Source organism: Eubalaena glacialis, chromosome 6, assembly GCF_028564815.1.
Source record: "Eubalaena glacialis isolate mEubGla1 chromosome 6, mEubGla1.1.hap2.+ XY, whole genome shotgun sequence".
In the NCBI taxonomy this organism is placed as follows: Eukaryota; Metazoa; Chordata; class Mammalia; order Artiodactyla; family Balaenidae; genus Eubalaena; species Eubalaena glacialis.
In genome coordinates this window covers 148,066,354-148,092,965 of record NC_083721.1, presented here as the reverse complement: position 1 = coordinate 148,092,965, position 26,612 = coordinate 148,066,354, and the positions used below count along the sequence as shown (strand labels likewise).

The 26,612-nt window shown below is 38.4% G+C and overlaps 1 protein-coding gene and 1 pseudogene across 1 annotated transcript in view; one reads left to right on the top strand and one right to left on the bottom strand.

Moving 5' to 3' along the window:
* LOC133093786 (serine/arginine-rich splicing factor 11-like) overlaps positions 1–7,220 on the bottom strand; it is a 127,011-nt pseudogene extending 119,791 nt beyond the window's left edge.
* Positions 1–26,612, top strand: part of ZNF385D (zinc finger protein 385D) — a 933,934-nt gene that overhangs the window by 430,358 nt on the left and 476,964 nt on the right. The window lies entirely within an intron of this gene.

Sequence of the window (26,612 nt, the reverse complement as noted above, 5' to 3'; positions counted from 1 at the left end):
TCAAATGCTATCATTTTATAGTCAGGGAATGTATGGAGTGTTCTGTGCATTCTCTCCTGCTTTCTCCAGTAAAAGCCTCCTTTGTTCCCCTCCCCTAGCCCGTGTCACTTCCCATTTCCACATTTAAATTTTGACCTGTTAATCATATCTGTACATGAATATATTATACGTGAGATACAGTGATTACTGGTCTCTGTGTTATCGGACTGTTGGTTAGACTTTAAAAGACTTTGAACTCATTGCACTAAAGCAGCTAGATATTATTTTTTTAATTAAAATTTTAATAATTTCCTGAAAGTAGTAAATTCCAGTTTTTAGTATTTTTGGCAGCAAGCAAAGGAGACCCTGTTTAAAAGAGTTTAAAGGAAGTGCAAAAGCTCTCTGTATTTGACATTTTAAAAGGTTGTTGAGCTAAGAAATTTCAAGAGGCTTTTTTTAACAGTTTTTAATAAGCAACTGTCTCTTACCTATTTTAGAGATCTAGAAACTACATGAAATAGATGGAACCTATATGATAAACACATAGAACAGATATAATGCCTGGCAAATCTTATCATTTACAACAATGAACTAAATGGCTGAATGAAACTCTAGAGCCACAGAGCTACTGGGTGGCAGATCAGTCCTACTGGAGAGGGAAATAAGACAGTGATGGTTTAGGAAGAAGAAAGACAATTAGCAATGTGTGAGCGTGTGTGTGTGTGTGTTAAATATATGTTTAACCCATAACTAGTTGGATCAATGCACACTTTGAAATACAGCAGTTAGCTAAATAGTATTAGTATCTGAAAAGCAGTTTAGTACTTTTTCTCCAGCCATCTTTAGTTTTGTGTGTTAATTGTCAAAGGCTCAAAAGCAATTTGTTGTAAATTCGTATCCTATATAAAAATAATGATGCATTATTCATAAATATAGATTTCTAATACTTTATGGTTTATAAAAGATTTGTCCCATATATATTCTCATTTTCCTCTTTTGCATAATATGTTCTCATTCGTGGTCCCATTTTGCATTCAAAGAAACTGATAGCCATTAAATTTTAGAAATTTGTTTTGATAGCATTCTGAGAATTAAGTGACTGGAATGTGTCTTCCTACTCCACATACGGTGTTCTTTCTCCCTGACGATAACCAGCAGACCTGTGTCAGTACTGTCGTGTTTACCCATGCAAAATTGGGTAGTGATTGCAGCGCACTTCATTGAAAGCCTTGACCGGGTGTATGCCCAGGAGTGGGGTTGCTGGGTCATATGGTAGTTCTATTTTTAGTTCTTTAAGGAACCTCCATACTGTTCTCCATAATGGCTGCATCAATTTACATTCCCACCAACAATGTAGGGGGGTTCTCTTTTCTCCACACCCTCTCCAGCATTTATTGTTTGTAGACTTTTTGATGATGGCCATTCTGACTGGTGTGAGGTGATACCTCATTGTAGTTTAGATTTGCATTTCTCTAATAATTAGTGATGTTGAGCTTCTTTTCATGTGCTTTTTTGGTCATCTGTATGTCTTCTTTGGAGAAATGTCTATTTAGATCTTCTAAATTTTTTGATTGAGTTATTTGATTTTTTGATATTGAGCTGCATGAGCTATTTGTATATTTTAGAGATTAATCCCTTGTCTGCTGCTTTGTTTGCAAATATTTTCTCCCATTCTGAGGGTGGTCTTTTCATCTTGTTTATGGTTTCTTGTTTATGGCTGTGCAAAAGCTTTTAAGTTTCATTAGGTCCCATTTGTTTATTTTTGTTTTTATTTCCATTTCTCTAGGAGGTGGGTCAAAAAAGATCTTGCTGCGATTTATGTCAGAGTGTTCTGCCTGTGTTTTCCTCTAAGAGTTTTATAGTGTCTGGCCTTACATTTAGGTCTTTAACCCATTTTGAGTTTATTTTTGTATATGGTGTTAGGGAGTGTTCTAATTTCATTCTTTGATATGTAGCTGTCCAGTTTTCCCAGCACAAACTACCATATGACCCAGCAATCCCACTCCTGGGCATATATGGGAGAAAACCATAATTCATAAAGATACATGCACCCCAATGTTTACTGCAGCACTGTTTACAATAGCCAGGACATGGAAGCAACCAAAATGCCCATCAACAGAGGAATGGATAAAGAAGATGTGGTACACATATACAATGGAATATTACTCAGCCATTAAAAAGAACAAAATAATGCCATTTGCAGTAACATGGATGGACCTAGAGATTGTCATACTGAGTGAAGTACATCAGACACAGAAAGACAAAAATCATATGATATCACTTATATGTGAAATCTTTAAAAAAGGGTAAACATGAACTTATTTACAAAACAAAAGTAGAGTCATGGATGTAGAAAACAAAGTTATGGTTACTGGGGATAAGGTGCGGGAGGGATAAATTGGGAGATTGGGACTGACATATACACACCACTATATATAAAATAGATAACTAACAAGAACCTGCTGCATAGCACAGGGAACTCTACTCCGTACTCTGTAATGGCCTATATGGGAAAAGAATCTAAAAAAAAAAAAGAAAAACAGTGGATATAAGTATATGTATAACTGATTCACTTTGCTGTACACCTGAAACTAACACAACGTTGTAAATCAACTATAATCCAATAAAAATTAAAAAAAAAAAAAGCCTTGACCGGGAGATTCCAAGGATGAAATAGAATTTGAATGCCTATCTATCAACCTTCTCTCTTTTTAAATTTGACTATGGAGCTAAATGTTCAGCTATATTTAGAGATAAAATGATTGTTACAAAGATCCTGTTACCAGTAATGATTCCCACCTGCATATCAGCCAAGAGGACAAGCTTTTCTAATGTTATTATCAGTAATATTTGGTTCCTTTTCATTCCCACCTGACATAATGGAAAAATGAAATGTTGCCAGATTTTCAGAAAGTCAGAGTTATTTTGTGTTGTTAAACTGAATACTTGCTGCATACCAAAAAAAAAAAGTTGGGGGCTGGGAGAAGGTTGTATTTTGTGCAGTGACAGAGTTATGTCAAGTGGTTCCAAAAATAGGATGCGATTGCTTCCATATACAATCCATATTCTATTCGGATGAACTTACATCTCACAGGACGTGGCCATTCTGTAGGAAGAGAAGTTATTTAAAGAAATGGAACATCTGTGTTTTCTACACTTGCACTATCAATGAGCAATTAGCTCTTTGTTCAGACACTGAGACCTTTAGAGAAAAAATAATTTAAATATTGGGAACTGCACTTCTGGCTTTGTCTTACCATATTTTTAAAAGCACTAATTTGAGTTTTCTGTAACTTTTCAATAGGCTAAAAAATATGCGATTATTTACTAATGAACTAGAGCTAGCCCATGGGAAGTCTCACATTCTTTAGTAATACAACCATTTTTTAACAGCTGAAATTGTCATAACATTGACACGTGGGTGTGCGTGTTTGCGTGTTTCTCAGGCAAAGGTTATTTTAAGGAGCTAAAATGATCCCTCACAATGTTGATACTAAGAGTTATTAAATGTAGATGGAGGTGGATTTGATAACTTTACCCATGATCTTTCCTTTCCCTGGAATTTTTCCTGTCCCTCTGGAGTCTGGCCAAATCTGCCTCATTCACAAGCCCTGTTTTACAAGTTACATCCTGCATGAAGACCTTCCTCACTCTTTGGGTGGTTAAGCCTATGTTCCAACAGCACTGTACCAGCCTCAGTTTGAGAACTCAGCCTGTTACAATGTTTCCATCATCCTCCCCTGCTACAGGTGATTTCTTTACAAACTGGGATTCTCAGCATTTATCCTCAAATGTGGACATTCACAGTAGGTGTCTGGAATTGTTTGTTAGAATAAATGAATCATATACAGCATAACACCACTTTCAACAGAAAAGGTACCTGTTTCTCAGGCAGTATCAATGGGCAGGCTGTTTCCTATTTCCAATGCAGCTTTGCATCCTGCGATGACACTTTTCTTTTGCTTACAGTTTTTCATAATCCACCCATCTGATTTTCAACTCATTCACTTGCATCTTGGCCTCATCTTTCTTTTCCTGTTTCCGAAAGTCCTTGTTTTCATAAAAATACTTTAAAAAAGTAAATAAATTACTTTTTCCCCAGTTTTTATCAGTAATGTTTTAAACATATTTTTTCCTCTTCATGTTGAATATAATGTTCTCTGTTCTTTAAATGTTTCGCCCTTTCACAGGCCCCTTGTTGTTTTTATTTCCACTGTTTGTTTATCCTTCCATGAGAAAAGGTCTTTCTGGGCCTGCTGTTTCTAATAGGCAAGTTCATGGATTCTCCTTCCTTGGGTCCTGTTAGGATTCCTGTCTCAGAGCATAAGCTGGAGGGAACAATGTTAGCACAGCCTGTAGCAACATTTTCTATTGCTGGGGATGATAGTCCTTTCTTATACTTTACTGAATTTTTTCTCATCTGACTAGTACACATTTATGATCAAAATTCCATTGCAGTGCTGTTTGTAATGGTGAAAAAATGAAAACCACCTCAATTCCAACCTTAAGGAATTATTCGCATCAACATTGGTCATCTATACAATGAAATGCAGTTTAGTTATTTAAAAGTATACGTATTGACATGGAAATGGATTTTCTTATATAAAAAAAGATTTCGAAGGGCAATAAAATGCCATTTTTCATAATAACGTTTTATATTTATGTACTGTAGAAATAAAAGTATGAAGTGTATACCATGCTGTTAGCAGTGTTTATCTCTGGATGGCAGAATTATAGCAATGCTATTTTTTATCTTATTGCAAGTATAGATAGATATAGATAAATTTCACTAAAATGAGCATTATTATGTACCTAACGAAAAGTAAAAGAAAAACTAAGGTTTACAAGACCATTGTGTTGCCCAAGGTGGTGGTGTGAGAGTTGTGATTAATGTTCCTGATGGTAAGTGGAAGGTGTATTTTCCAATGGTCTGGTGCAAGGGGCCAAATTAGCCACACTAGAGATTGATGTCAAATGGATCGTGGGTTGAGGCAGTATGATGTGGCAGCCCTCTAAAGAGAATGACCACGTTGCTAGCTGTTGAACAGTGGGAAACAGGGAGGAGAAGAACTCTAGAATTAATACAAAGCTCAGGTTGACCTGCTGTTACCAAACTCAGGTCCGGCTGCCCACCACTCAAAAGCCAGTACTCGAGAAGTAAGTGTTGGTAGAAAGGAAAGTTTGCTTTATTTTGGAGACTGGCAACTGGGGTAGAAGGTGGGCTTGTGTGCAAAGGCCAACTCCCCTCTCCTGATCAGGGGGCAAGAGCTTTTAAAGGGGAGTTTCAGGGGTGTATAGGCAGAGAGAGGGGGCTACGTGCAGAACAGCACAGGCAGCTCTGACAATTATCTTGAAATTGGTCATGCCGTGGTCTGATCAGTGTCATCTTGATTGTTTTAAGTACAGTTAGTCTTCACTTCCAGGGTCAGTCTGTTCCCATTTCCTTGAAGTCAATTCCCAGAACTGTGTAAGATGGAGTAGCTTATGTCGTGGCTACAGTCTGGTCATCATGTAGTTAACTTCTTCCACCTGGCGGGCGTTTCAGTAGCTGCAAAACAGCTCAAAGGACATGACTCAGAATATTATCTATAACTCTTGAGGAGGAACTAAAGGTCCTTGACTTTGTTTAATGACTAAACTATTATTATTTCGTCCTGTTTGACTGCTTTTCTTTGCTTCTGCATTTTCTCACTTCTATGATCAAATTTATTCTTTGGCTAAAGTTTTTCTATAGACAAAAGGCAGGCAGGGGACATGGTTGGGGGGCAGGGGGTTCCTGTCCTGGGAAGGCCCCATAGGGTCCTGCTCCATTTCACTGCCAATGGACTTTGAAGGGTGCAGAGGCTAAAGACTGAGAACTGTAAATGCAGGGACTTGGGGGTATGTCCTCTCGATCACACAATAAGTTCTCTCAGCTGTTCAGACTGCTGGCAGCTGGGGGACAAGGTATTGTGGCAGATACACAAGGGCCCGGATTTGAGAACAATAATAGCATCCAGAAGCCAAACCCCTCAAATAACTTCTAAACAGCCTAAGTCTCTGGCCAAACCTGTGGTTTTCCAGCCAAGGCTGGGTGTAGGAACAGAGTGGCACTGGCCCAGGGCTGGGGGAAAGGAGCCCACAGAAACCAAAGAGAGCATATTGGGTGAAGGGAAATTCAAATAGGAAATCAGAAGTGAAAGAAGAAAGCAGAGGCGAGATCTGGATCCACCCTGAAAGTTCTACAGTAAATGTTCTTCGGGTCATAGGTGGTGGTGAAGCCCGGGGTGGAAGGGTGTCCCGTGATAGTTAGGGAACTGCTGACCGAAACTGCCTGCCTTTCCCAGCCAGGATGATGACCCCTCGCACGAGGTGTCTCACAGCAGGAGGTCCTGATAAGGAGCAAGGTGCTGCCACTGAAAACTCACCGGGCGAATTCGGGAGGGGCCAAAAGGAAGAGGGAGGAGATGATATTCCTGCCAACCTCCCAGAAGCCCTTGCGCTGGAATCCATCTTGGCTGAGAGATGTGTGCACCACCAGGAAGGACCCTGAGTCAGACCAAATATGGGCCAAGCAAGTGACAACCCGGAAACTAACCCCCCTACCATAAAGCCTGAGACTGTGAGCCACGTGGCAGGACAGTTCTCCTGGGTTCCCTGACCCTCCTGCTCTCCACCTGGGCGCCCCTTCCCGATAATGTCTCTTGCTTTGTCAGCACAGGTGTGTCCTCGGACTATTCATTTCTGAGTGTTAGACAAGAGCCCACTCTCAGGCCCTGGAAGGGGTCTCCTTCCTGCAACATGATGATCATTTATTTAGGGCTTTGCCCCGCCTCGAGAGGTCAGAGCTTAAACCAGCCAAGATAAAGCTCCACTGGGATGCACCAGCTAAGAATCTGTAAGTCAAGGAGCAAGACTGCATCTTTCAGGGATCAACTTCGGTCAGTGCTGGGCCAGCCTGGAGAGTGGGCATGAAGCTAAGACAGAGCCAGTAGTGACATTTCAGCAGATCAATGACAGTACAAAATAGCAGGTGCTTTAAAGAAGGATGAACCAAATGATTTGAAGGAAATCACTTTTCTTGGGGAAATACTGACAGCCTTGCAAAGGCAATGATCATTTACTGGATTATGAGAACTGAGACTGTGGAGGGTCAGTGCTTTCCAAGTAGAAGGAAATTCCCGGACAGCGCTGTATCCTTTGACGGGGCTTGAATCTTCTTTCACGACGTTTCTTTGTAGGTTTTTGTCCCGAGTACCCATGATTGATATACCCTTCAGTTACATGGCTCAGCCCTTTCATTTTAACTTTCTTTTTTTAAAAAAACAGCAATTTGCTTTTCAATTTAATTCTTGATCCTGTTGTTAAAATAATAACTTTTAAAAAGTAAAATCATGATTGCCAGGCAAATAAAGAATGAACATGTGGAATCTTTTATTTTTCATTTAACTCATTCATTAATGACACAAAAAGTAAGATGTTATGACCAATTCGGAGAACATTTTTAAAAAAATAGGTGTATATAGACCATTTAACGAAGAAATATTAGGTTAGGTTAATTGAGTAATTTTTTTTAAAATTATAGATAAGTGTGCAAAGTACCATACATTTTGGAGTTATCTGTTTCAGTAAAAAAAAATATTTGCACCTCTATCACACAAAAGTAATTAATGTAACAAGCAACTTTACCAAGTTTGAGACCTTTAATTAGTAAGTAATGTGCTGAGCTGAATATATTCTTGTAGATAATCCTTGAGTGGCCTTTGCCCCTGAATGACATTGAAATGACGTGCCACCACCTTTGTGCATTGTGTCCAAGTTTTTGATGATTTTTCTGATGCTTTGGGCTTCTATCATTTGTTTTCCTTACTTTACCGTCTATCCGCCAGCCTCTGAGGGGTTTAGATTCCCTGGGCAAATCCATTATTCTGTCAACTCTTCTTAGGTTGTGAAGTGTGCCCTGATTTGAAAGTGAGAAAGATTGCCTGAGGCTGACAAGTTAAAGTATGGGAATAAATGCAACCTTGGACACAATTTAACCTTTCCATGATGAGAGAAGACCCTGCTGTTATCTGTGAATATTTATCCCTAAAATATTAATCACAGCTTGGCTTAAACATGCGAAGTAACAGCTATGTGAAGTTGTTTTTTTGCCTTTGCCTTTACAAAAGTAGTATAATCAAGACAGGTTAATTATTTTTGTATTTTATCTTAAAATACTGGGCCACTCTCTGACCTTGAGTGGGGAAACTGGTATAGATGATCAAACTCCTTTGTAAATCAAAGATTCTCTAATGTCATAATTTCGAAAATATATGGTTATTTCCACAAAAGTCAAAGATGGGTTTGACTTCTTCCAATGGAAGATATTTTAATCTAGTATACATCTTTTGTTAAAATATTAGAGATGAATCATAACTTCATTTCCTTTTTATTTTTCCCTCCTCAATAATGTTCTTTTTCTTCCTAATGTTTTCCTGACAACCTCAACTTCTAGAACATTCCTTCTACCAAATCCAGTCTACTGGAAAGAAATTAGTATCTTTAGAGTGTTTACTCTGTGTCTCACTGAGATAACTAAAATTTTTTTCTCATTGTCTCAGCACTGTTCCTTCCTCCAAATCTAGTATGACAAAAGAAAAGAAGGTATTAGGTAATAATAAAAAGAAAAAATTTTCGGTTAATAAGAATAGACCTTCTAATCCATGAGCTAAGTATGATTTATGTTGTTCTATGTCATCGGGCATTATCTAGGCTAGCCCCTTCATTTTATAGAAGCAAAATTAGAGATAGCTCCAGGGAGATGATAGGACTTTTGCCAAGGTCACACAATCAAGGTCGTGCCTAGGACTACGTGTTGCCTCTTAGTATATACATGATTACGCATTTAGGAAATTAGCCTACAGAATGATACATCTTAGATATATTTTCAATAATCCCAGAGAAATGTGCTACATTTTATTTTCTTGAAAGAACAAGAAGATGCACTCTTCCAAGTTAATGTGCATATATGGGGATATAAATTTTGGAAACCACTGAGCATGCTAACACACTCTGATTGGTTTGATAAAGGAAGAAGCAAATACCAAAGGCTCACGTTGAGTGATGATGTTTGTCTTTGAGTGTAAGATGAAGCTCCCAGTAGATCTCTAATTACCATCCCCAGTTTCTCACCAGGAAGCCCTTCTACTCATGACTGCACAAGTTTTAAATGCTATATTAATCTTTATTTGGGTGCACCCAGAGCTGACTTCATGGACTTTTATTGCTTTTGCCAGAGAGGCACGTGTTCATGGTCAACACGGACAGCTGTCATTTTTTTAAATCAACTTTACTGAGGTATAATTTCCATACAATGAAACATGCTCCTTTTAAATGTATGGTTCAGTGAATTTTGAGAAATATTTACAACCATGTAACCACCACCACAATCAAAATACAGAAAAATTCCATCGACCCACAAAGTTCTGTACAGCCATCAATTTTGATTTTCATAGAATGCTTGCTTAGACACTTGGCCTATTGCCTGCCTGAGATGGTGCAGTTAAGCCAGCCTCGCAGACTCCGAGGATCTTTTAAAATAGAGCACAGGTGTGAATGTGACACAATGGACCTTGGGTCCTATTTTAAATGACTGAATCATTGCATCAAATATTATATTTTGCCCCCGGCAGTGGTTCTTATTTGAAGTGCACCTTCTCACACACACATCTAATTCTGTGATGCTATATTTGAAAGAGGAGGAAATGCCTTCCCACATCCTTCTAACCATCAGTTTCTGCCCGAAGGCTAAAGAGCTTTAGTGTGCATATCACTAGTTATTAAAATGGATCATCCCTTTTTAGAAGATAACGATGGTTTGGTTTATCTTATGGTGTCAAGACCTCATGTCATGGTGTGACAGATGCAATCATTTTATAAGCGTGGGCTTGCAAAGCAAGCATGGCGAGTTTGTTTACTTACAAATCATCATACCAGAAACTAAATTACTCTTCCGCTAGGCCAACAGTGAAGTTTGAGTCATGGTCTCAAAGACTAAAGAAACAGGCTTGTATTGATGAAGCTAATTAAAGGACAAAGACCATTATAATTCTATAAAAATAAAGCAGCTAGTTATTCCTATTAAATAACCGTATCACAAATCTTTTTTTTTTTAATGTCATTTTCTTTCAGACACCTTTGCCTTGATTCCTAGAAAATAAAACTAAAATATTAAAAATAAATACAAACAGTAACCCAAGGAAAAATAATCTTCAGTGATATCATTCTGTTGATTATTATGAATAAGCTCCACTCATTCTTACTCCCAAACGCCATTCATTTCTGCTTCCTTTCATTTCTTTTTCATTGAAAATGACTTTATTTTCTAAAATGAGGAAGGAGCAGAACATAAAGTCAGATAACTAGATCTGTTACCGTCAGATAAAAAGCTATTTCATGTTGCGTGATCAATAGTTTGAGGCCTCTATGAGTTGTTGTGACCTATACACAACATTGTGCAGCCTTTAAAGGTTTTGCACTAAATTTAAAATGAACTTGGAATGAATAGAATAAAGTTTTAAAGGCAGATAGGTAATATGTACTTCTACAAATACTTTGACACGGAGAAAAGCAACTTTGGGTCTAATTATGTATGTCCAGTGTTGGATTTGACTCAGGCACCCTTCTTTTGAAGGGTGGAAATTGAAGTTTAGAATAAAGCCTGTCCCCCATTGGAGAGGGAGACACCCTGCTTCTGAAGGACACCTCTGAACACCCTGCCATTCTCGGAAGCTGGCACCAGCGAACAAACTACACTCGGCACTTTTAACACCACGCTGTAGGCTCATCCAGGCCTTCCTTCCTTTCGCAAAGATCATTCACCGGTGATCAGTCTTCCTACCTTCCTTTTTACCCTTAAAATAACCCATCAGCCTGGGCCTTTCTCTCCCAACTTGTGTCCTAATGCTTTTCCCTCTCACCACTTTCTACAAAGCTGTCTGTTGTGCAGTTTTATACGCTGGGTGAGCACATATGCTTTGGAGCTAAATAGGGGATAAAATCCTAACTCCAGCAGTCAACAGGTCACCTAACCATTCTAGACCATCCCATCACGTAACCATCACGTAACCATCCTTAACCATCACTTCCCTTATCTGTGAAGTGGAGATAATGATGTACCTTAAAGGAAGGTTAAGAGACTAAATGGAAATATGTTTTTTAAAGTGTGTAGCAGAGGGCCTGGTGTCTGGGATGCAGGTAATACATGCCAGCTGTTGGTATCACTCTGTAATTATCTTACTTGCACTCTTAGCACATCACTACCTAATGTATATATTGCCAGCTATTTAGTGTACTTTTTGAGAGAACATAAATGACAGTTGTGACTATTAAGATGGGATTATCTTTTCCTGTCCATGTGCTTATTGCAAGGAGCTAGGGAACAAATAATTATGCTGGGGATTTTTTTAATTTATAAGATCTATTGTAAAATCACCACTTGCAACTTTTTAGATCTCTGTGTTGCCTGTTTAATATATTTCTTTTAAAGCTGAAAAGGATTTTCTATCCACTGTTAATGTCAATTGGATAACATTTTGTCGAGTGTTTTGTTCTGATTCTTATTTGATGCTAGCTGGGATTGAAGAAATGACATTGACCTTATTCTCATAAAGACATATTTTAGTAATAAAATAATCCATTTTAATTCCCACTTTTCACACTCTTCCAAACTTTAGAGAGTAAACCGTTGATAAATTTAATAATGAAGATTTTAATTGAAACCAGAGTTTAGGATTTGGAGGTGAGGGTGGCAATTAAGAGCTACATCAAGGCATATAGGGCCTTCGCACAGGGTCCTTAATCCATAATAAAGTAACAAATCCCTAATAAAGTAACAAATCCCTCTTGCAAAGATGATCATCAGTGAAGAATTTGTTTCTCCCTCTGGATTTTTGTTCCCCTTTCTTTCCTCGTATTAAAAAAATTAAAAGTTACTTTAAAAAAGAGAATAGGAGAAAGTGGTTTATGTGTAGCCTTTGAAATCATGCAGACCTGGTTGTAAGAGGTCTGTGACCTTGAACATATCCTCTTGATTTTATCATCTACAAGTGGACTAGATAACAGGATTATATTGAGAATTAAATGGGATAATGCAGGCAATTTGCTTAGCACAGCACTTGCTACTCAATAAATGTTAGTCTTTAATGGTATGATGTTTATTATCACCATCCAAGGGCAACACCAGAATTATAGTAGAAGGAGATATAGGAGAGAGAGAGAAAGAGAGAGAGATCCAGATCTAAGCGTCATTGTGGCCCCTTACGAGATCAAGAAAGAAGTTGTCTTTAAGGAGTTGACTTGTAGGAAAATGTTGCTTTTCATGGTTGAGCAAGTATTTCTGCCAACGGGGGAGGTTTGGTCCATGCGTAATGCAGACATACAGCACACAGTGTGGGGAGAGAGGAGACCAAAGGGCAGAGAAAAAAATTTATGTTTAAATTTTTTCTTGTCTTGCCATAAAACGTGAATTTTATTTCACAGTATATATGTACCTAAATATATCAACCACAGTGACCCTACCCTAATACTACTGTTTTTATTTTTTCAGTTTACTTTCTTGACTTAGTCCCATATTATGGTTCCTCTTGAATGACTCGTCAGTTCTTATTATTTTTCTATCTACTGTTTTGTAATTTTCCCTTTACAGCTAAATGAGCACTTATAAAGTATGCATATGACCCACTTTCCTGATATATTTAAATGAATGTTTTTCTAATATCTCTTCTTTTTTCTTTTAGTGTGTTAATAAACTAAGGTATGTCATCATCATCATCAACATCATCACCATGAAACAGCCAAATGTTCTCTACCATTCTTCCACAAATCTAGTAACTATCTCATTTTATTTTGTTTGTTTTTTTTTTCCATAATTTGATTTGTCTTTCTTATTTGTCATCATTCTAGAGTGACATTTGCTAAATAGTGTCAGGCATGGGCCCAGTTATTTTCCCCTGTTCACCAACATCCAGTGTTTTCCTTGTTTCCTTTTTGTCAAAACATAGAAAATATATCTCGTGGTTCTTTCAATTGGCATTTCTTTGTTGGTTAGGTTGAACATTTTCTCATTAGCAGTGTGTATTTCTTGTTTTGTAAATAGCCTGTTCAGACCCCTAGTGCAATTTTTCAAATGTTATACCTGACCAAAGGGCTGGGAAAAGAGCCTTCCTTACCAGCAGCCCAACCCTATAAGTTCAGCTGCTTCACCTGATATTGAGGAGTACATTCTACTTAGAAGAACTTCAACTGGTCTGTTTTTTTCTTTAATATTGTTCAAATTTTACTATATTTTAAACACAACCTTCAAATTTTTTGATTTTCTATTATGCAATACCAGTACCATGGGGGATGGGGCGCATCATTTCAATGGGAAATTTGGTTACACAGGAGTCTAAGTTCACCAAGTTATATAAAGCAATATACCTTTAGTTAATTGCCTGTTTTACTAGTGAGAAAGCAGAAACCCAGAGAGGTTAAGTTAGTTGTCCAGTGTCACAATCTGATCACTGCTTATTCCCCATCTCCTGGGGCATAATCTAACACAGTGGTTCTCAGCATGTGGTATATGGACCAATAGCTAAACATCACCAATAGCTAACTTGTTAGAAATGGGAATTTTTGAGCCTTCACCTCAGAACTACTGAATCACTATGTCTGGGAATGGGGTCCAGCAATCTGGGTTTAACAAGCCCTCCAGATAACTCCTATATGTTCTAAAGTTTGAGAATCATCTATCTAATAGATTCTTTTCCCTTGTGGAAGAGACTATTGATCTATTGCTAATAGAACCTTGACTTTGTTCACTTAGCAAAAGGCAAAGGAACAGGGAAGGTGAGAGAAATCCTGGGACAGTGTTTCTCAACCTTTTCACTATTGATATTTCGGGCCAGATCATTTTTTGTTGAGACTGGCTGTCCTGTACATTGTAGGATGCATAACTGCCCTCTTCACTAGATTCTGGTAACAGCAACCCCCCACCAAGTCATGACAATGGGAAATGTCCCCAGGTAGTGGCTATTATGCCCCAGGCGTCAAAAACCCCCTTCTCCTGGTGGGAATCCCTGCCCTAGAGGAAGAGTCATATTTGTTCTTATCTGAGCATTGTTATACCATTCCTGATTGTCCATGATGGGATTAGAGCCATAGGAGCTCATTCTTTTCAATGAGACCGAAGGAGATGTGTTTTGAGAAGTCCTTAGAAAGACTTTCCTGTCTAGTAAAGTTGGAGATGCACAGGAGTTAGGTCTCCTTTCTTCTTTCCTTTTGGACATTATCTTTTGCATCTGGGATGTTTGGAGTGGTGGCAGCCCCCGCACCGTGAGCGGAATGCCTGTAAGATCGGAGGGAACTTGTCATAACTGAGCTTCTACGTAAGTTAGTCCAGAAAACAGCTACCATCAGGCCCCCTGTTATTTGATAAAATCACCTATTGTTTTTGCAATCGTTAACTGGTTTGTGTTACTTGGTGCTCAAGCATCCTAACTGATGTATGCGCTATGATTGGAGATAGATAGTGCAATTACATATTCTTAACGATGCAGAAAAGATTATCTGGAAGTAGTTTATGTATGAACAAAATTTTATGTGTTTATGGATGAAGTTTGTCTTCCAATAGCAATGAAAATGAAACTCTCCAGAAATCACATCCAGATATCTATATTAGGAAAATTCCATTACAATGTGCTATTTTAGTAGAGAGGAGTGCCATTAGGCTAGATCTCAGGGGGGTTTTATTAGTGACTATGTGCCCAGGTGTCTTTGCTGTTCAGTGATAATGAATCTTTTTTGTGAGATTGAACATCACTGAAATGTAATTTTATCTCTTTATTGCTCATTGTTCCTTTTTTTAGTTTTAAAATAATTGGCCTCAAAAGTAATACTTAAATTCTAGAGGAATGGAAAGTTGTACATTTTGATGCATATACTTCATGGTCTAACATTTCAATGAAAGAAAATACCATTCCAGTGCTCATGATTTAGTCATCTATGTTATAAAAAGAAATTTTAGGTGGGTAAAAATGAGGAATAAGTTTTGGTTGATACAAAGCTAGAAACTAGATAGTATAGCTTATTTACAACTAAAAAATAATAGCAACAAAAACTAAAAAATCCATGTTGGATTTTGATTAAGATTTAGCTCCCGCCCTTCCTACACACCCAGTGATAAGATTTAACTCTCAGATCTAGTTAGACTAATGTGATGGTCACAGATGAAGTTGTACACACATAATTCCAGATCAAGAATCTCTGCTTGATGTTCATTGCACCTCCTGCTTGGTGACTATCCTACCACAATATTCTGAAATCTAGGAAATAAGTTATAATGTTAGCTACAACCAGCACATCCTATATACAAAATAAGGGGAAGGCAGGTAGAAAAAGGGTAATTAAGTAGCATATGTAAACAAATACATGACACAGTAAGGAGGGAGGAAAATTAGGATAGCTGCTGCAGCCCTCATTTCTGAACATGAAACTATAAATGTTCAAAAGAATCACATTAGATCTCCTGGGTTCAATATATAGCTTTCTTTCCTAAATGTGGTAAAACACTCTATTTCCACTTAATAATCAAGATCAGTCACCCAGGCAATGTATCAATCCCCTTTTGCCTGTTTTACAGTAGCATGAGTAGTCTGAAATAACCATGTGGCAGCCCCAAGAGAACCACCGTTATTTTCATTGGTCTAAACATTCTTATTCAGGTATTTAAAACCTCTAAACTGGCAAAGCCCAAAGTGGCAAGTCTAATGAAGCCTCTACCTGATCAAAGTCTTGCCTTCATGGGGCTCTGCATGTGCCCTTGGATGGTCATTGCAGTAGCTGTTTCGTGACTACTTACCATGGATTACCAATGCTCCATTCTCTGATGATAACTGGTTCCTCACTGACGATCAACCCAACCATCAGAAAACCAATCCCAATTTCTTGTTTACTTAAGATTCCGCTGCTTTCAATGACTGCTAATACTTGTGTACTGGTCAACATTCTTAACTGCAGACAACAGAAGCCACCTCTGTCTAGGTTAAACTAACACCATAGACAAAAATAAACTCAAAATGGACCAAAGACCTAAGTGTAAGGCCGGACACTATAAAACTCTCAGAGGAAAGCGTAGGCAGAACAATCTTTGACATAAATCGCAGCAAGATCTTTTTGACCCACCTCCTAGAGTAATGAGAATAAAAACAAAAATAAGCAAATTGGACCCAATTAAACTTAAAAGCTTTTGCACAGCAAAGTAAACCATAAACAAAACGAAAAGAGAACCCTCAGAATGGGAGAAAATGTTTGCAAACGAAGCAAAGGATTAATCTCCAAAATATACAAATAGCTCAATATCATAAAACCAAACAACCCAATCAAAAAATGGGCAGAAGACCTAAATAGACATTTCTCCAAAGAAGACATACAGATGGCCAAGAGGCACATGAAAAGATGCTCAACATCACTAATTATTAGAGAAATGCAAATCAAAACTACAATGAGGTATCACCTCACACAGGTCAGAATGGCCATCATCAAAAAATCTACAAACAATAAATGCTGGAGAGGGTGTGGAGAAAAGGGAACCCACTTGCGCTGTTGGTGGGAATGTAAATTGATACAGCATCTATGGAGAACAGTGTGGAGTTTCCTTAAAAACCTAAAAATAGAACTACCATATGACCCAGCAATCCCACTGCTGGGCATATACCCAGAAAAAAACATAATTCAAAAAGACACATGCACCCCAATGTTCATTGTAGCACTGTTTGCAATAGCCAGGACATGGAAACAACCTATGTGTTCATTGACAGAGGAATGGATAAAGAAGATGTGGTACATATATACAATGGAATATTACTCAACCTTAAAAGGGAACAAAATCGGGTCATTTGTAGAGATGTGGATGGACCTAGAGTCTGTCATACAGAGTGAAGTAAGTCAGAAGGAGAAAAACAAATATCATATATTAATGCATGTATGTGAAATCTAGAAAAATGGTACAGATGATCTTATTGGCAAAGCAGAAATAGAGACACAGATGTAGAGCACAAACATATGGACACCACGGGGGAAAGGGGAGGGTGGGATGAATTGGGAGATGGGGATTGACATATATACACTATTGATACTATGTATAAAAGAGATAACTAATGAGAACCTATGGTATAGCATAAGGAACTGTACTCAGTGCTCTGTGGTGACCTAAATGGGAAGGCAATCCAAAAAAGAGGGGATATATGTATACATATAGCTGATTCACTTTGCTGTACAGCAGAAACTAACACAACGTTGTAAGGCAACTATACTCCAATAAAAAATTTTCTAAAAATTCAAAAACAAAAAAAAAAGAATGCATTGGAGAAATAAACAGACTCTAGGGTGAGTGTCAAGAACATTTTCCTATTTCACGTCACTCACCTCCCCAAACCTCACCACGCCCAAGAAGGAAGTGCTGTCTCTGTCAAAATCATGCCTTACTGATCGCACCAGAAAACTACCACACAGTTGCTGGCTCTAAAACCACTCAACCTCTACCCTAATCAGGGGGCTCCCAAAGGGCAGCTGCTTCCATAGCCCTTGGTTCCAAAGACATGCTGCCTGTTCATATCTCAGTTTAAAATCAGAGTCTCCCATGTATGACATCTGATTGTAGAACCCAACTCGCATGTATGTGTCTTAGTATTAGGGGAGGCTGTGAAAAATAAATTTTCTTTTTCTTTCTGCTTTGGGAAGATGTCATCTACACTGTGAGGGTTATCAAATTATGGCATTTTGGGACAGCCGTGAGTGACATATACCTAAGCGCATTGCTTACCAAAGATTGGCTATTGCCCACTCAAACTCCACATGCTTGTAGAATAAACCATTCAGGTTCTGGGATTGCAGGTTTCCCTAGCTTCCCTTTTCCTGGTTTCCATCAATATTCTTTCTAGTAGATGCAAAGTGTCACAAAATTTCTTTTATCGACATGGGAACAGAGATATCTCAGAAACATTAATGATTCCCAATATTAAAGAGAGGAATCCCCTTCTCATGTCCCCAATTTAATTTTAATATGGTCCAAATAACTATTTCGCTTGTTAATGTAATTGTCATTGACGATATTACATAAGTTTCCAATGACATAATTTTTAATTTTAGAAATTCTACATATTGGACATTAGTTTGAATGCAATGTAAACCCGGCTTCTAGAAGACATCACAGACATATTTTCATTTCTCTGCCATAACCTAAGATCTTAACACCCCTTGACTCTGTCTGCTTATTTCCATCTTGCAATCTCTGGCGTTCACTTCCTTCTTATCGTCTGTTTGTTTGATTTTCCTAAAAATGACCAAGCTGAACTCCCTGAGCTTGTTTTCACTCCCTGTTCTAATCTGTCCCTCACACCACCACTACACTTCTCTTTTTCCACATGGAAATCTGTCCCTCACTCCCTTTGGAAAAACACTTCAGTTTTTCAACTACCAAGAAAGTATCTTGCAGTTATGTCATGGGAATCTTAGCTCTTACAAGTTACCAAGGGACTTCTCTAATCAATCCAACAGAAATACTTAATTTTCCCTATATTCTCAACTATTGTATGAATCCGGGTCTTTGAACATGTTATTTGCTGTCTTCATCTGGAATGTCCTACCTTTCAAACCACGTATCCATTGAGAAGTCTTCCCTGGTCTACCTGCCCGGATAACTCACTTCCTCTCTGGGGTCTCTTCTCCACTCTGTTTGCCACCATAATTGTGCTCACTTCACTGGGTTTTGTTAGGGGGCGCTTTTCACTGTTGATACACATCTGTGTCACCCCTTTAAATTGAGCTCCTAGAGAGAGGTTGCCTCATAGATTGAATCTCCAGAGGGTGGCATGATGCCTGGCATATATTTTTAAGCTTCGCCATTTTTTGTTAAATGAATAAACAGAGGAACGGTTTATGGTTACATGCTCACTTGATACTTACCGTTCCAAGATTTAAACTCAGAGAGTTTGAAACCGTAGCTGATCATTGCTTAAATAAGCTTAGTGGTTTAAAATGACCATTTCGAGAGATTTGTGGATGCTAAATTAGCCACTGGATGGAGCCCGTATACCATAGATTTAGAGAATTATTATCATTCACAAGCTGTATTATTTGAAAATAATTATAAAGTAGACCTTTACATTTAAAATAAAATGAGTTTGGCAGTTCTAAAGTAATAACTAAACTACTCTGTAATCCTAAAAGAAATCAGATAAACCTCTGAGTCTGTTTTTACCACAAAGACAAGTTATGTTATAGAAAAGGGAGAGAACAAATGGGAAAAAAATAGGAAATCCAAAAATCATGGGCTTGAAACATTGGTTCAACAATTTTTCTTTGCACTTATAACAGCATAATCTTTCAACTTATTTATTTTAAAAGCATGTTTTCCAAGCCATGATATTAGTTGAAGAGACCAATTATGACATACTAGTTCTTAAGACATTATTAATGATATTTGGAATGGTTCATTATTAACTTAGAGGCCTGAATTTTTTCATTTTAATTATTATGGATATAAAGCTGTTGTCTGTCTTGTTATATTGTTCAAGGGGAAATAAATCAGAAATTATCTAGATTAAGGCAATTTTAAAATATGATTTGATATACACAAATATGCAAGTTCAAAAATGTTAGAGGTTTTAAGAAATGTGAAACACATGTCTAACTGCCTAGAGACACACATACAAATATTATATCATTGGATCTTTCAGAACTAAGTCCAGAACTAAGTCTAGCTGAAAGTTTCAAATATATTAAAAAGTTGCTTTTGTAAATTATCTAACACAGTGATTATCTTTAGATTGATCTACAGCCTGTACAATCAAAATTATTTTCTTTTTGGATGATAAAATTTTAAAAATATATTCAATCTCAGGTGATGTTCTTATCAGAAATCTGCACAGAGTAGAAACTGATGATTGCCTAAACCCAGGTACTAAAATTTATAACAGTGGCTTTGATAAAATGTAGAATGTCTCTTTACTAATTCTCCGAGTTCTAGAGCCAACAACTGGAATTCTAATTGTTATCAGCTCTCAATATCAAAGTTCTTTTTATAAAGCAACTTTCAACCTTCGGGCCACTGCTGAGGCTCTCTCTCTGGGCACATTATAATTTCAGATGGAATTCCCAAGGTAACTAATTTGAATGAGCTCAGTGGAAAAACTTTCAAGGAGCTAAATTATCTGAGGACCCATTCAACATTTAAAGGGTTTTATATTTCACATAATTGCTAAGTTATTTATTTATTTATTTTTGGCTGTGTTGGGTCTTCGTTTCTGTGCGAGGGCTTTCTCCAGTTGCGGCGAGCGGGGGCCACTCTTCATCGCGGTGCGCGGGCCTCTCACTGTCGCGGCCTCTCCCGTTGCGGAGCACAGGCTCCAGACGCGCAGGCTCAGTAGTTGTGGCGCACGGGCTTAGTTGCTCCGCGGCACGTGGGATCTTCCCAGACCAGGGCTCGAACCCGTGTCGCCTGCGTTGGCAGGCAGATTCTCAACCACTGCGCCACCAGGGAAGCCCGCTAAGTTATTTATTGTTTAGCCTTTTAAAATGTTGTTCATGGAGATCATGACTCAACGGTGTATATTTCATGTGCCAGCTCCCGGACCACAGTCCAGCACAGGAAAACGGGTTGATGACTTGGGTGCCAATTAAGACTCAGTTGGCTGGCTGCCATGTGTAAGACACCTTTTCTGTTTGTTGGTAGTTTTACCAGTGTTTTAAATTTTGTGCCTGATCTCCCTCGCTTCCATAAATAAGCAATTCACATTTGGAATGAGGTGTCGCTGTGATAAAAGCAGGTGTGGATGAGATATGATGTCAATCGAATTTGCTCTGTCTCATGTTCAGGGTGGTTCTAAATCTACCAATATTTTTCCATTTCATCACCTGGAATTATCGCCATCATCTTCGATGAGAAATTTGAGGCTCCCAGAGGTTACTTACTCAATGTCAGACAGGGAGTGTTAGAGCCAGCATTCAGGCTAGGCCTGTTTGCGTCTAAATTCCATTCTCTTCTCTGTTCCAGTGTTTTTCAAACTTATGTTTGGAATCTCTTCTAAAAAGCACATTTTACAGGAGACCAAATGTAGATACACACAATAAAAACATTTTCAGAAAATACTTATCTTTACAACATGTGATTTACTCTGATCTTTTGCATTCGATTCTACTCTACTTCATTTTGTAAGACATGAAACACTAAATTGATTTCCCGATCCACAAATTGGTCACAAGCTGTGGTTAGAAAAACACTGATTTTCACTTCTGGACTTTATCTTGCTGTACAAATAAATAGTTTCTGGAAATTAACTTCAGAGGGTCATGGACCCATTGAGGTAAAAAGGAGTAGGAAAGTTGATGGAGAGAGTCAGCGTCTTTGACATTAAATTTAATTTAAATTTAAAATCCATTAAAGACCTATGTTTCACTCCTTTGAATGTGAATAGGACTTGTGGAAGAAAACCAATACATCTTAATCTTGATATTTCTTCAAGTGTATTTTGAAAGAAGTCATGCTTATATTCACAACAGTTTTACCAAAGTAAATCGGTAAGAATAATAATAGTTTTAAATCTAATGAGAGTAAAGGACAAACAAGTTTATTTGGTGCAGCAATATTGAGTGAAAGATAGGAGTGCATTTTGAGAATGGTTTTTCTGGATTGCTACATCCTTAGAGATTCCTTGAGGAATTTATTTGGCAACCCTGAGGCAGTCATTTACTATTGTTTTTCAAGGCTGTAAATTACAGGGTCTGAGAAATTCAGGCAAGCGTCTCTCTTACACTCTAAAAACTTAGCTTCTTCCATTTCCATTACTAAAATAAAGTACCATCCTATGTGTTTTAATTTCCACTACTTTTAGTCATGTTTTCATTCAGAATGCCTCCTACCCCATGAAACAGGTATTGGTACTTAATTTTTAAAGTAAATTTTAGTTACCCTTGAAATGAGTAGATACCGTATATGCTACAGTTGAATTAAAATGGATGTTTTGCATGTACACATGGAGACCTGTATCGTTGTTGTTGTTGATAGTATTCTTTTGATTTAGTATGTTGTGATCAGCTTAGATGTCTATTTCAAAAGGCTATTAAGCTGACAGAGTGGACCTTTGCTAAATCACATCAATGACAGATAATCCTTCTATGGATTGCTGAATTGGGGGAATTAGTATCGATCTAAAGTTAACAGAAACTTACTGTGTCTTCAGAATTTTAACACATATACCATTTTGTAATACTGATAGTAGAATACAACCTCGTTAATTTGTATCTCAGATAATTAGGAAATTTCAAGGCCTCTCAACTTTATTTCAAACTGATTCAGCCACTTGGTAGAACATTAGCTGGATATTTGCTGTTGCTATGAAGTCATAGAGTTCATTTCTTCAGTGAACATTTATGTTTCCTGTGTGCTAGGTTCTCTTCTAAGCACTAGATACATACAAGTGAAACAGACAAAACCCATGCTTGTATCATTTACCTTCTAGTTAAAAGGAAAGATAATAAACCATTACATAATACAGTGTCTGGTGGTGATAAGGACTTTCAGGAAAAATAGGGTAAGGGATTGAAACCTGAAAGCTGGGGAGGTATTTTAATCAGGATGGTTGGGGAGACCCTTCTGAGGAAAGGACATTTGAACTCAGTCATACCTTTTCTTAGAATTTATGTTTCAAGTTCTCAAATGGATTTTTCTCTTCCTTCCCTACCCATGTCTCCAATTCACTGCCCTATGCTTTTTTTGCCAGAGTTAAAATATCATACACTTAATACTGGCAAAGGGCTTACCCTTAGACATTCCTAATTGATTTCCATTTAATGTTTATCATTGCCTATGAACAATGTTGAAGAACTTTCTCCAGAAACAGCCTAAGATGATAAGATTAAATAAGAGAACAGTAATTTTCGGTGGGCTTTCTCTTTTATCTGCATATTGGCCTCATTGATGCGTAATTTTTATTCTTTGAAGACAATTAATTTTTTGTTTTGGAAAGGACTTTTTTTTGACTTATGAGCATATCTTGATAGACCATTCTGTGTTTGGTTATTTTTGGTTTTGTTTTTAATAGAGGGTTGCAATAAGTACCATTTAAATCATGTTTTTCCTACCACCTTGACAAGTACAGCTAATGCAATTCGTGGTCAGCAGTAAGTGGAGATATTTATTAATAATTATTGGAGAATGAGGGACTAGACATATCAAGTCAATCGATGTTGTGAACTGGTTACTCACTGAGGACTCCCTGAGGCAGCTGTGGTAGATGGACCCTAATGTGACCTCCAACTATTCTTTTCTCCTGGTCCTTTGTGTAAGTCCTTTGTGTAAGTCCTTCCACTGGAGTGTGAATAGGACCTGTGACTTTCTCCTAACCGTAGAATGTGACTAAATGAATGAGCTGTTACTTCTGTGAATATGTTATGTTCTCTAAGACTCCGTCATGGCAGAATGGAGCTAGAGACTCTCCTTATGGGCTTAACGATGTAAGTGGTCATGTTGAGGAGGGCCATGTGGTTAAAGAGCTCTGGGTGGTCTCTGGACCTGTAGGAGGCCAGGGCCCCAGGCCATGCAGCCTCAAGGAAATGAATTCTGCAAACAGCCTGCTTGAGCTTGGAAGTGGCTTCTTTCCCAGTTGAGCCTCCAGATGAGAATGCATCCCAGCCAACATCTTGATCAAAGCCTTGTGAGACCCTGAACAGAAGACTCAGTAAGCATACCTGGACTCTGGACCCATGGAAACAATGAGGTGATAAACATGCGTTGTTTCAAGCAGCTAAGGCTTTGGTAATTTGTTACAAGAACAACAAACTAATAAAAAACATACTGAACTCCTTCCTCTCCTTTTACCCCAACCACTCACCAAACTTCCAAATCTGAAAAATGATGGTGATGATGACGATGATGATGAGAATCTTAACACTGAAAACAGAGCAATAATAACAATAATAAAAATATCTACTATTAATTGAGTACCTACTGTGTGCCAAGGCGTATAACAGATCAATGCTTTCCTCTATTATTTTATCTATTTTTCATAAACATTTGTAAAGAAAGTATTAGTTTAACCATCTTCCAAACCAGGGAAACCTAACTTTTTAGAAAGTCTGCAAAGTGGCTGCATAACGAGTGTCAGAGGCAAAATTCACACCTATATCTGTCCAACTGCAAGTTGGTTTGCGGCTCTGTTCTCCTGCTTCAAAAACTCACTTTGTCTCTTCCCCCTCTCAAACACTTAAGTGCTGCTGGGGACAAAAAGTAAACACAAAAACAAAATCACACGACCAGTATGGTTTGAGGCCACTGTAAGTTCACGGTTTCTCTTCTCTTTCGGCCTCTGGATACCAAGGGTCCATCTTTATTTTGCTTTCCCTTTCCCATTACTCCTCCCATCAGCAACTCTCTTGCTGCTCCCTCCCCTTGAAAACTTGAGCCACCCCCCCACCCCCGCCGACTTCACTCTCCCTCTTATCCTCAAAGATTACAGCAAATGATGTTTCCTTAAACTCGCTTGTGCCCCTCACCCCTTTTCTTATGCTCACCTGAGCCCACCACCATTCTTTCTTTCCTACTTCTTTCTAATCGTAAAGACTGTTTTCCTAGTTTGAGGCCTATCTATGAACTTTAAATCCTTTCCCTTCTGCTACACATCAATTATTCCTTCTCTTGCATATATTGAAATGGAGCAGGATCCTATGGCCCTTCCCCTCCATGTCCTCCGCCTGCCTTTTGTCTGTGTAAAAACTTTAGCCAAAGAATAAGTTCAATCAGAGAAGTGAGAAAATGCAGAAACAAAGGAGAACAGTCCAACAAAACTAAATAATAATAGTTCAGTCATCAAGCATAGTCAAGGACCTTTAGTTCCTCCTCAAGGGCTATAGATAATATTCTGAGCCCTCTCCTGTGAGCTGTCTTGTAGATAGTAAAACCCCCATCAGATGGAAGACGTTAACGACATGATGACCAGATTGTAGCCATGACATAAGCTGCCACAATTCTGAGAATTGGCCTCAAGGAAATGGGAAGAAACCAACCCTGGAACTAAAGATTAATTGTACTTAAAACAATCAAGATGACGCTGGTCAGACCACTTCACGATAAATTTCAAGATGACTGTCAGAGCTGCCTGTGCTGTTTCTGCATGTAGCCGCCTCCCTCTGTCTATAAAAGCTCTTGCCCCTGATTGTCAGGGGAGGGGGAGACGGCCTTTGGACAGGTGTCCACCCTTCCCCCCACCCACCAGTTGCTGGCATCCAAAATAAAGCAAACTTTCCTTTCCACCAACCTTGCCTCTTTATTGGCTTTTGAGCGGCGAGCAGCTGGACCCCACTTTCGGTTATAATATAATCTGTATATTCAAAAATTAGGTCTCACCAGCTATTATAGGTTGACTGTGTCCCCTTATCCCCAAAAAATACATCAGTGTTCTAACCCCCAGCATAACGGAATGTGACCTTATTTGGAGATATTTCTTTAAAGAGGTAATCAAGTTAAATGAAGTCATTAGGGTGGACCCTAATCCAACATGACTCATGTCTTCATTAAAAAGGAGGAAAACAAACTTACATTACCAAAGAGGAAAGGGGGGTGATAAATTAGGAATTTGGGATTATAATATAAACACTACTGTATATAAAATAGATAACCAACAAGGACCTACTGTATAGCACAGGGAGTTATACTCGATATCTTGTAGTATATATATAAAACTGAATCACTTTGCTGTACACCTGAAACTAATGCAACATTGCAAATCAACTATATTTCAATAAAAAAATTTTAAAACCCACAAAAATCCCCAAAAACCAAAACCAAAAAAAAAGGGGGTGGGGAGAATTCAGATACAATCATACACACACACACAGTTGCCATGTGAAGACTTATGCTGCCACACACCCCAGTACCCTCAGAAGAGCTAGAGGCCTGGAACAGATCCTTCCCTGGTGTCCTCCGAGGACACCTTGATCACAGACTTCTAGCCTCCAGAAATGTGAGATGATAAACTTCTGTTGTTTTAGCCACTCACTTTGTGGTCTTTGCTATGGCAGCCCTAGGAACTGAACGCGCAGGGTGACGTGAGAAAAAAAAAAAATCTTCATTCTTTGCCCCACCCCCGATATCAGAGGGGCTGTAGGTGTATCAGACATTCTGCTTGGTGCCTCAGCTACTTGCTTCTCTGCATGCTGCTTTCGGTGTCAGATGCTTGTCTACTGGGTCCCCACAGTTGCTCTTCTTAAGGTCTCTGAGAAGTGTCCTTCCTGTGTCTCTCACCCGGTATCAAGGGCACTCATACTATCTACTCTATCTCATCTGTTTCCTAAGTTACTCTGGGCGTCCAGCCTCTTCTACTGGCGTGGGAGGGAAGAGTAGAGTAGAGTCATTTTTCCGATGCCATCCTGCAAGTCCCTTTTGAACAGGTATTTGGCTGGAGATGGGCGGTCAGGTAGGAACCGCAGACCTGGCCCTCTGCCGCTGCCTTGGTACCCCAGCTTAGGGGAACTGGCATCTCACTTTGGGAAAACTCACTCCCCTATTATTTCGCTATCAATTTGAGGTCTTGGATGATATTGAAAACAAGTCCAGCTTTAATAACCTGTTACCATTTATC